We start from the raw sequence: 10,161 nt of genomic DNA on the forward strand, positions 1-10,161 counted from the left end.
TTAGCCCACTCTGCCACCCCAGTTCAGACATGGCCATATGCAAATCAGTCTGACCCTGTGTCTCATGGGAACAGTCCAGCCCGAACTGCCAAGCTATGCCTTCCCTGGACCGGAAACAAGCTTCCTAGGACTGGTTTCTGGCATTTCAGCTGTCTTCAGCCAGGCTTGCTTGAATCCAGTGGCAAAGTGAGCAAGGGACTCACGTCTGAACATACCCTGACAACTTATGGCGATCAAAGCGGTACAAAAGGGGGTGGTGATGGACGGAGCATCAGAACCAATCAAACACTCACACCCAGTCAACAGATCTAGGTTTGATCCATCACCGTTCTTTAGCCCACTCTACCACCCCAGTTCAGACATGGCCATATGCAAATCAGTCTGACCCTGTGCCTCATGGGAAAAGTCCAGCCTGAACTGCCAAGCTATGCCTTCCCTGGACCGGAAACGAGCTTCCTAGGACCGGTTTCTGGCATTTCAGCCGTCTTCAGCCAGGCTTGCTTGAATCCAGTGGCAAAGTGAGCAAGGGACTCACGTCTGAACATACCCTGACAACTTATGGCGATCAAAGCGGTACAAAAGGGGGTGGTGATGGACGGAGCATCAGAACCAATCAAACACTCACACCCAGTCAACAGATCTGGGTTTGATCCATCACCGTTCTTTAGCCCACTCTGCCACTCCAGTTCAGACATGGCCATATGCAAATCAGTCTGACCCTGTGCCTCATGGGAACAGTCCAGCCCGAACTGCCAAGCTATGCCTTCCCTGGACCTGAAACAAGCTTCCTAGGACCGGTTTCTGGCATTTCAGCCGTCTTCATCCAGGCTTGCTTGAATCAAGTGGCAAAGTAAGTAAGGGACTCATGTCTGAGCATACCCTGCCAACTTATGGCGATCAAAGCGGTACAAAAGGGGGGGTGGTGATGGACGGAGCATCAGAACCAATCAAACACTCACACCCAGTCAACAGATCTGGGTTTGATCCATCACCGTTCTTTAGCCCACTCTGCCACCCCAGTTCAGACATGGACATATGCAAATCAGTCTGACCCTGTGCCTCATGGGAACAGTCCAGCCCGAACTGCCAAGCTATGTCTTCCCTGGACCGGAAACTAGCTTCCGAGGACTGGTTTCTGGCATTTCAGCCGTCTTCAGCCAGGCTTGCTTGAATCCAGTGGCAAAGTGAGCAAGGGACTCACGTCTGAGCATACCCTGCCAACTTATGGCGATTAAAGCGGTACAAAAGGGGGTGGTGATGGACGGAGCATCAGAACCAATCAAACACTCACACCCAGTCAACAGATCTGGGTTTGATCCATCACTGTTCTTTAGCTCACTCTGCCACCCCAGCTCAGTCATGGCCATATGCAAATCAGTCTGACCATGTGCCTCATGGGAACAGTCCAGACCGAACTACCAAGCCATGCCTTCCCTGGACCGGAAACAAGCTTCCTAGGACCGTTTTCTGGCATTTCAGCCGTCTTCAGCCAGGCATGCTTGAATCCAGTGGCAAAGTGAGCAAGGGACTCACGTTTGAGCATACCCTGCCAACTTATGGCGATCAAAGCGATACAAAAGGGGGGGTGGTGATGGACGGAGCATCAGAACCAATCAAACACTCACACCCAGTCAACAGATCTGGGTTTGAACCATCACCGTTCTTTAGCCCACTCTGCCACCCCAGTTCAGACGTGGCCATATGCAAATCAGTCTGACACTGTGCCTCATGGGAACACTCCAGCCCAAACTGCCAAGCTAGGCCTTCCCTGGACCTGAAACAAGCTTCCTAGGACCGGTTTCTGGCATTTCAGCCGTCTTCAGCCAGGCTTGCTTGAATCCAGTGGCAAAGTGAGCAAGGGACTCACGTCTGAGCATACCCTGCCAACTTATGGCAATCAAAGCGGTACAAAAGGGGGGGTGGTGATGGACGGAGCATCAGAACCAATCAAACACTCACACACAGTCAACAGATCTGGGTTTGATCCATCACCGTTTTTTAGCCCACTCTGCCACCCCAGTTCAGACATGGCCATATGCAAATCAGTCTGACCCTGTGTCTCATGGGAACAGTCCAGCCCGAACTGCCAAGCTATGCCTTCCCTGGACCGGAAACAAGCTTCCTAGGACTGGTTTCTGGCATTTCAGCTGTCTTCAGCCAGGCTTGCTTGAATCCAGTGGCAAAGTGAGCAAGGGACTCACGTCTGAACATACCCTGACAACTTATGGCGATCAAAGCGGTACAAAAGGGGGTGGTGATGGACGGAGCATCAGAACCAATCAAACACTCACACCCAGTCAACAGATCTAGGTTTGATCCATCACCGTTCTTTAGCCCACTCTGCCACCCCAGTTCAGACATGGCCATATGCAAATCAGTCTGACCCTGTGCCTCATGGGAAAAGTCCAGCCTGAACTGCCAAGCTATGCCTTCCCTGGACCGGAAACGAGCTTCCTAGGACCGGTTTCTGGCATTTCAGCCGTCTTCAGCCAGGCTTGCTTGAATCCAGTGGCAAAGTGAGCAAGGGACTCACGTCTGAACATACCCTGACAACTTATGGCGATCAAAGCGGTACAAAAGGGGGTGGTGATGGACGGAGCATCAGAACCAATCAAACACTCACACCCAGTCAACAGATCTGGGTTTGATCCATCACCGTTCTTTAGCCCACTCTGCCACTCCAGTTCAGACATGGCCATATGCAAATCAGTCTGACCCTGTGCCTCATGGGAAGAGTCCAGCCCGAACTGCCAAGCTATGCCTTCCCTGGACCGGAAACAAGCTTCCTAGGACCGGTTTCTGGCATTTCAGCCGTCTTCATCCAGGCTTGCTTGAATCCAGTGACAAAGTAAGCAAGGGACTCATGTCTGAGCATACCCTGCCAACTTATGGCGATCAAAGCGGTACAAAAGGGGGGGTGGTGATGGACGGAGCATCAGAACCAATCAAACACTCACACCCAGTCAACAGATCTGGGTTTGATCCATCACCGTTCTTTAGCCCACTCTGCCACCCCAGTTCAGACATGGACATATGCAAATCAGTCTGACCCTGTGCCTCATGGGAACAGTCCAGCCCGAACTGCCAAGCTATGTCTTCCCTGGACCGGAAACTAGCTTCCGAGGACTGGTTTCTGGCATTTCAGCCATCTTCAGCCAGGCTTGCTTGAATCCAGCGGCAAAGTGAGCAAGGGACTCACGTCTGAGCATACCCTGCCAACTTATGGCGATCAAAGCGGTACAAAAGGGGGGGTGGTGATGGACGGAGCATCAGAACCAATCAAACACTCACACCCAGTCAACAGATCTGAGTTTGATCCATCACCGTTCTTTAGCCCACTCTGCCACCCCAGTTCAGACATGGACATATGAAAATCAGTCTGACCCTGTGCCTCATGGGAACAGTCCAGCCCGAACTGCCAAGCTATGTCTTCCCTGGACCAGAAACAAGCTTCCGAGGACTGGTTGCTGGCATTTCAGCCATCTTCAGCCAGGCTTGCTTGAATCCAGCGGCAAAGTGAGCAAGGGACTCACGTCTGAGCATACCCTGCCAACTTATGGCGATCAAAGCGGTACAAAAGGGGGGGGTGGTGATGGACGGAGCATCAGAACCAATCAAACACTCACACCCAGTCAACAGATCTAGGTTTGATCCATCACCGTTCTTTAGCCCACTCTGCCACCCCAGTTCAGACATGGCCATATGCAAATCAGTCTGACCCTGTGCCTCATGGGAACAGTCCAGCCCGAACTGCCAAGCTATGCCTTCCCTGGACCGGAAACAAGCTTCCTAGGACCGGTTTCTGGTATTTCAGCCGTCTTCAGCCAGGCTTGCTTGAATCCAGTGGCAAAGTGAGCAAGGGACTCACGTCTGAGCATACCCTGCCAACTTATGGCAATCAAAGCGGTACATAAGAGAGTGGTGATGGACGGAGCATCAGAACCAATCAAACACTCACACCCAGTCAACAGATCTGGGTTTGATCCATCACCGTTCTTTAGCCCACTCTGCCACCCCAGTTCAGACAAGGCCATATGCAAATCAGTGTGACCCTGTGTCTCATGGGAACAGTCCAGCCCGAACTGCCAAACTATGCCTTCCCTGGACCAGAAACAAGCTTCCTAGGACCGGTTCCTGGCATTTCAGCCGTCTTCAGCCAGGCTTGCTTGAATCCAGTGGCAAAGTGAGCAAGGGACTCACGTCTGAGCATACCCTGCCAACTTATGGCAATCAAAGCGGCACAAAAGGGGGTGCTGATGGACGGAGCATCAGAACCAATCAAACACTCACACACAGTCAACAGATCTGGGTTTGATCCATCACCGTTTTTTAGCCCACTCTGCCACCCCAGTTCAGACATGGCCATATGCAAATCAGTCTGACACTGTGTCTCATGGGAACAGTCCAGCCCGAACTGCCAAGCTATGCCTTCCCTGGACCGGAAACAAGCTTCCTAGGACTGGTTTCTGGCATTTCAGCTGTCTTCAGCCAGGCTTGCTTGAATCCAGTGGCAAAGTGAGCGAGGGACTCACGTCTGAACATACCCTGACAACTTATGGCGATCAAAGCGGTACAAAAGGGGGTGGTGATGGACGGAGCATCAGATCCAATCAAACACTCACACCCAGTCAACAGATCTGGGTTTGATCCATCACCGTTCTTTAGCCACCTCTGCCACCCCAGTTCAGACATGCAAATCAGTCTGACCCTGTGCCTCATGGGAACAGTCCAGCCCGAACTGCCAAGCTATGCCTTCCCTGGAGCGGAAACAAGCTTCCTAGGACCGGTTTCTGGCATTTCTGCCGTCTTCAGCCAGGCTTGCTTGAATCCAGTGGCAAAGTGAGCAAGGGACTCACGTCTGAGCATACCCTGCCAACTTATGGCGATCAAAGCGGTACAAAAGGGGGTGGTGATGGACGGAGCATCAGAACCAATCAAACACTCACACCCAGTCAACAGATCTGGGTTTGATCCATCACTGTTCTTTAGCCCACTCTGCCACCCCAGTTCAGTCATGGCCATATGCAAATCAGTCTGACCCTGTGCCTCATGGGAACAGTCCAGACCGAACTACCAAGCCATGCCTTCCTTTGACCGGAAACAAGCTTCCTAGGACCGGTTTCTGGCATTTCAGCCATCTTCAGCCAGGCTTGCTTGAATCCAGTGGCAAAGTGAGCAAGAGACTCACGTCTGAGCATACCCTGCCAACTTATGGCGATCAAAGCGGTACAAAAGGGGGTGGTGATGGACGGAGCATCAGAACCAATCAAACACTCACACCCAGTCAACAGATTTGGGTTTGATCCACAGCCGTTCTTTAACCCACTCTGCCACCCCAGTTCAGACGTGGCCATATGCAAATCAGTCTGACCCTGTGCCTCATGGGAACACTCTAGCCCAAACTGCTAAGCTATGCCTTCCCTGGACCGGAAACAAGCTTCATAGGACCGGTTTCTGGCATTTCAGCCGTCTTCAGCCAGGCTTGCTTGAATCCAGTGGCAAAGTGAGCAAGGGACTCACGTTTGAGCATACCCTGCCAACTTATGGCGATCAAAGCAGTACAAAAGGGGGTTGTTAGAAATGAGGGGGCTCCGGTTGACGCAGGTGTGAACCCACACCAAGCAGGGACCCTTTACTTCTTGTCAGGGCGAAGGATGACTCCCCAGAATAACCCCTGCTCACCCTCTAGGTGCGTGGCGCGAGCAGTCTAGGCTAAGTCTCAGGCGTACACGGTTAAGCAAATGCAATTACACATACAGTAAACCCCTTGCATGCACCACAAACGGACACCAATCAGGAAGTATATAAAAATAAGCTTTTATGTAGATTCAGCAGATTCAAATACAAGGCCCAGTAACGTTGAACTGATGGGGCCACAATTCTTGGAAATACGGTAAAGTTCTCTTTGTTTTACGGAAAGTTCTTTAGGCGGGCACAAGGTAACTGTAGGCCTCAGCGCACTTTGGGCTGAGGCAGCGCCCAGGAAGCACACAGCAGATGACAGGGAAATAAGAACGTTGCGGACCCTGGATCCGATGCGAGCTCGCGGTCGAGTTTGTGAGTACAGTACCTTGTTTCTTGACGCAAAGGCGGGTGCGGGATTTCAGCGGCCCTTCGACAGAAGGGCGAGGCGGCGTCCGAGGCTCCCACACTTCACGATGGGGGTCTGATCTTCAGGCTCACGACAAGAGCGGGGTGTTGCAGGTGGCGGGTGAACAAAGCGGGGCAGCCGGGCACGCAGATACGTACGGGCCGTCCGAGGCTTGGAGATGCTCACAAACGCCGATTCCGGCGGGAGGGTGAAGGTGCACAGCGAGCCTCCAACGAGCGAGGTGACGGGGCAGCCCAGCACAGCGTAGGGGGAGCGGCTCCGATCAAGCGAGGCTCTTCCCAAGGCGGGGGCGGCTAAGCAGTCCTGGTCACGGCTCAAGGAGGGACTGGGGCACGAGGGTCACAGCTCCGGCGAGGGAAAGGACACCACAGTCCAGCAGCAGGCGAGTGAAGATCAGGTAGAGCCCAATGGTCCTGGGGCTCAGTTCAGGGGGCAAGCTCAGTTCCAAGCCCTTGGAGATCGTTTTGGAAAAGCACAAGTCTTGAAAGTAAAAGTAAAGTGAAAGTCTTCAGCAACAGTTTCTCTTCTCTCCTTTGGCAGCAAGGTCACCACTGCAGGCCAATCCCCCAGGATAGGGACAGTCTTCCTCCTACAGCTTTCCCGGTGCCTCCTCCTCAGGCAGAGATTCTTCTTGGTCAAAAGCGGATCTAGTTTCTCAGGAGCAGGGCTCCTCCATTTATACAGCAAATCTTTTGTTCTCCCAGGCCAGGGGGGCCCTTGCCTAGTTCAGTCCGGTTTCTGAGCACTTTGTTTACGCGATGCAGGCTTCTTCTTTCAGAGTGCAGGGCAGAGTCATCAGACGCTCCACAGGGGGCGGAGCCGGCATTGAGGTAGCAGAGCACTGTCCTATTCAGAGCCTAGGAGCACTCCTCCCACCCATCTACCTGTCGATCGTCCTATTCATTACCAGGCTACCTAGCCCTGCCCATCTGGGTTCCCCCAGCCCTGTCACTCATACCAGCCAGACATCAGATACACATCACGCAGAGGCGGCTGAAAGGTTTAGGCAAGCAAAGGCCAACTTTCTAAAAGCGGCATTTGCAAACCCGGAATATTAAAATAAACCTTGCGAAAAGATGTACCTTATTATTCCGAGTTCAGGCATACTAAACTCGATCTTCTACCATGTTCCCTGGGTCGGTTAGGATCATAGGGTGTAATAATCCAGGCCGCCCATACTGGCCTATGAGAACAGGGTAGCCTTGCAGTAGTGAACAACAAGATGGCGGTAATTCACTACTAGGACATGCCACGCATCCGGGCTTGTCCTACCTTAGGCTTACAACGCACCCTGCCCGTGGGCCTACCAGAGGGGTGACTAACATGCAGCTAAAGGGAAGGTTTTAGGGACTGGCAAGTGTGGGCACTTGCCGGTCAGCATGTCAGTACCAGACTGCACGCAGGCTCTGCGATGGCAGACCTCAGACATATTTTACCGGCCGCTTCTGTGGGTGGCACAACCAGTGCTGCAAGCCCACCAGCGGTGTTCGCATTTACATGCCCTGGCGCCCCCGGCGCACTTTACTGGGGTCTGACAGTAAATCAAACAATCCAATCATGGAATCCAACCAACATATACAATTTACATAGGGAGCACTCGCACCGCGACACTGGTTGGCAGTGGCACAGCGCGCTGAGCGGCCAACACCATAAAAACACATGAGGCACAGCGACAAAAAGAGGAAGGGAGACTCACGCCAAGGTGCCAGGTCTAACACGTGTCCCCTCCAGCTGAAAAGTGGGGAGAACTACCCTACCCCAGGGAGTTCCTCATCACTAAGGCGGAAAAATCTGGACAGACCGTCAGCATTGGCGTGATCTGTACCAGGGCGATGTTCCACCGTGAAATCCATACCCTGTAGGGAAATGGACCACCTCAACAGCTTTGGATTCTCACCCCTCATATGCATCAACCATCTGAGGGGCCTGTGGTCCGTCTGAACCCGGAAGTGAGACCCAAACAAGTAGGGTCTTAGCTTCTTCAGCGCCCAGACCACAGCAAATGCCTCACGCTCAATAGCACTCCACCTTTGTTCCCGTGGAAGTAACCTCCTGCTAAGAAAGGCTACGGGTTGATCTAGGCCCTCCTCATTAATCTGTGAAAGAACAGCCCCCACACCATGCTCTGAAGCGTCTGTCTGAACGATAAACTCTTTGGAGAAGTTGGGAGCCAAGAGCACGGGCGCTGTGCACATAGCAGTTTTCAAGGCCTCAAAAGCTTTCTGACAGGTGTCAGTGCAGATCACTTTCCTGGGCTGCTTCTTCGAAGTCAGCGCTGTCAAGGGGGCAACCATGTTGCCATACCCCTTGACAAACCTCCTGTAGTACCCGGTGAGACCTAGGAAGGCTCTCACCTCCGTCTGGGTTTTGGGCGCCTCCCAATTCAGGATGGTTTCTATCTTGGGCTGAAGGGGTGCCACCTGGCCACTCCCAACTTGGTGTCCCAAGTACACCACGGAACCCTGCCCGATCTGGCACTTACTCGCCTTGATCGTGAGGCCTGCCTTGCGCAGCGCCATCAACACTTCCCAGAGGTGACGCAAGTGTTCCTCCCAAGTGGAGCTGAACACTGCGATGTCATCCAGGTAGGCTGCACTGAACGAATCCAGCCCAGCCAACACCTGGTTGACCAATCTCTGGAAGGTGGCAGGGACATTCTTCATCCCAAATGGCATAACCCGGAACTGGTAGTGCCCATCTGGGGTGGAAAATGCTGACCTCTCTTTGGCCCCCTCGGTCAAGGCGATCTGCCAATACCCAGATGTTAAATCAAACGTGCTGAGGTAGTTGGCAGCCCCTAGCCGATCGATGAGCTCATCAGCTCTGGGGATGGGGTGTGCGTCGGTCCTAGTGACCGAATTGAGTCCTCTGTAGTCCACACAGAACCGGAGTTCGGGTGTGGCTCCCGGCGCTGCAGCCTTTGGGACCAAGACCACGGGGCTGGCCCAAGGACTGCTAGAAGACTCAATTACCCCGAGGGCAAACATCTTGGAGACCTCCTCCTTGATGCATGTCCTCACCCTGTCAGTCACCCTGTAGGCCTTGTGCCGCACAGGTGGACTATCCCCAGTGTCCACATCATGGACGCACCAATCAGTGACACCAGGGACCAGGGAAAACAGGTCAGAAAACTGTCCCAGCAACTGGCGACAATCATTCTGTTGCTCAGGGGTCAGGGTGGAAGAGAGGATGACACCATCCACTGACCCATCTTGCTCCTTGGCTGACAGGAGGTCAGGAAGAGGTTCTGTCTCCTCTTCCATTCCAGCATCTGTTGCCAAGAGCATGCCCACTTGGGACCTCTCCAAGTGGGGCTTGAGGCGGTTGACATGTAGGACCCTTAAGGGGTTCCTAGGAGACTTCAGGTCCACCACGTAGGTAACAGGACTCTTGCGCTCCACCACCTCAAAGGGACCGGTCCACTTATCCTGGAGCGCACACGGCTCCACGGGGGCCAAGACCCATACTTTCTGTCCAGGCTGAAGCTCTACCAGAGTGGCATTCTGGTCGTACCACCGCTTCATCTCCTCCTGGCTGGCTTCCAGATTTGCCTCAGCAAGTTGCCTGAATCGCCTAGTCTGATTCCTGAAGGCCAGCATGTAACTATATACATTCTGGGGAGGCTTCCTGGGAGATTGCTCCCAGCCTTCTTTGACCAGACTTAGAGGTCCTCTGACTGGGTGACCATACAGAAGCTCAAAGGGACTGAACCCCAGAGACTTCTGTGGCACCTCACGGTAAGCGAAGAGAAGGCATGGTAAGAGGACGTCCCACTTACGCCTCATGGCTACTTCTAGGCCCATTATCATGCCTTTGAGGGTTCGGTTGAATCTCTCAACCAACCCGTTTCCTTGGGGGTGGTAAGGGGTGGTGAACTTGTAGGTTACACCACACTCTTGCCAAAGAGATTTCATGTACTTGGACATGAAATTGGTACCTCGGTCAGACACCACTTCTAGAGGGAATCCCACTCGGGAGAAAATTCCCATCAGTGCCCGTCCCACCACGGGGGCCGTCACTGTCCTTAGAGGAATGGCTTCCGGGTACCG

This window comes from Triturus cristatus, chromosome 2_2 (assembly GCF_964204655.1).
Source record: "Triturus cristatus chromosome 2_2, aTriCri1.1, whole genome shotgun sequence".
NCBI lineage: Eukaryota > Metazoa > Chordata > Amphibia > Caudata > Salamandridae > Triturus > Triturus cristatus.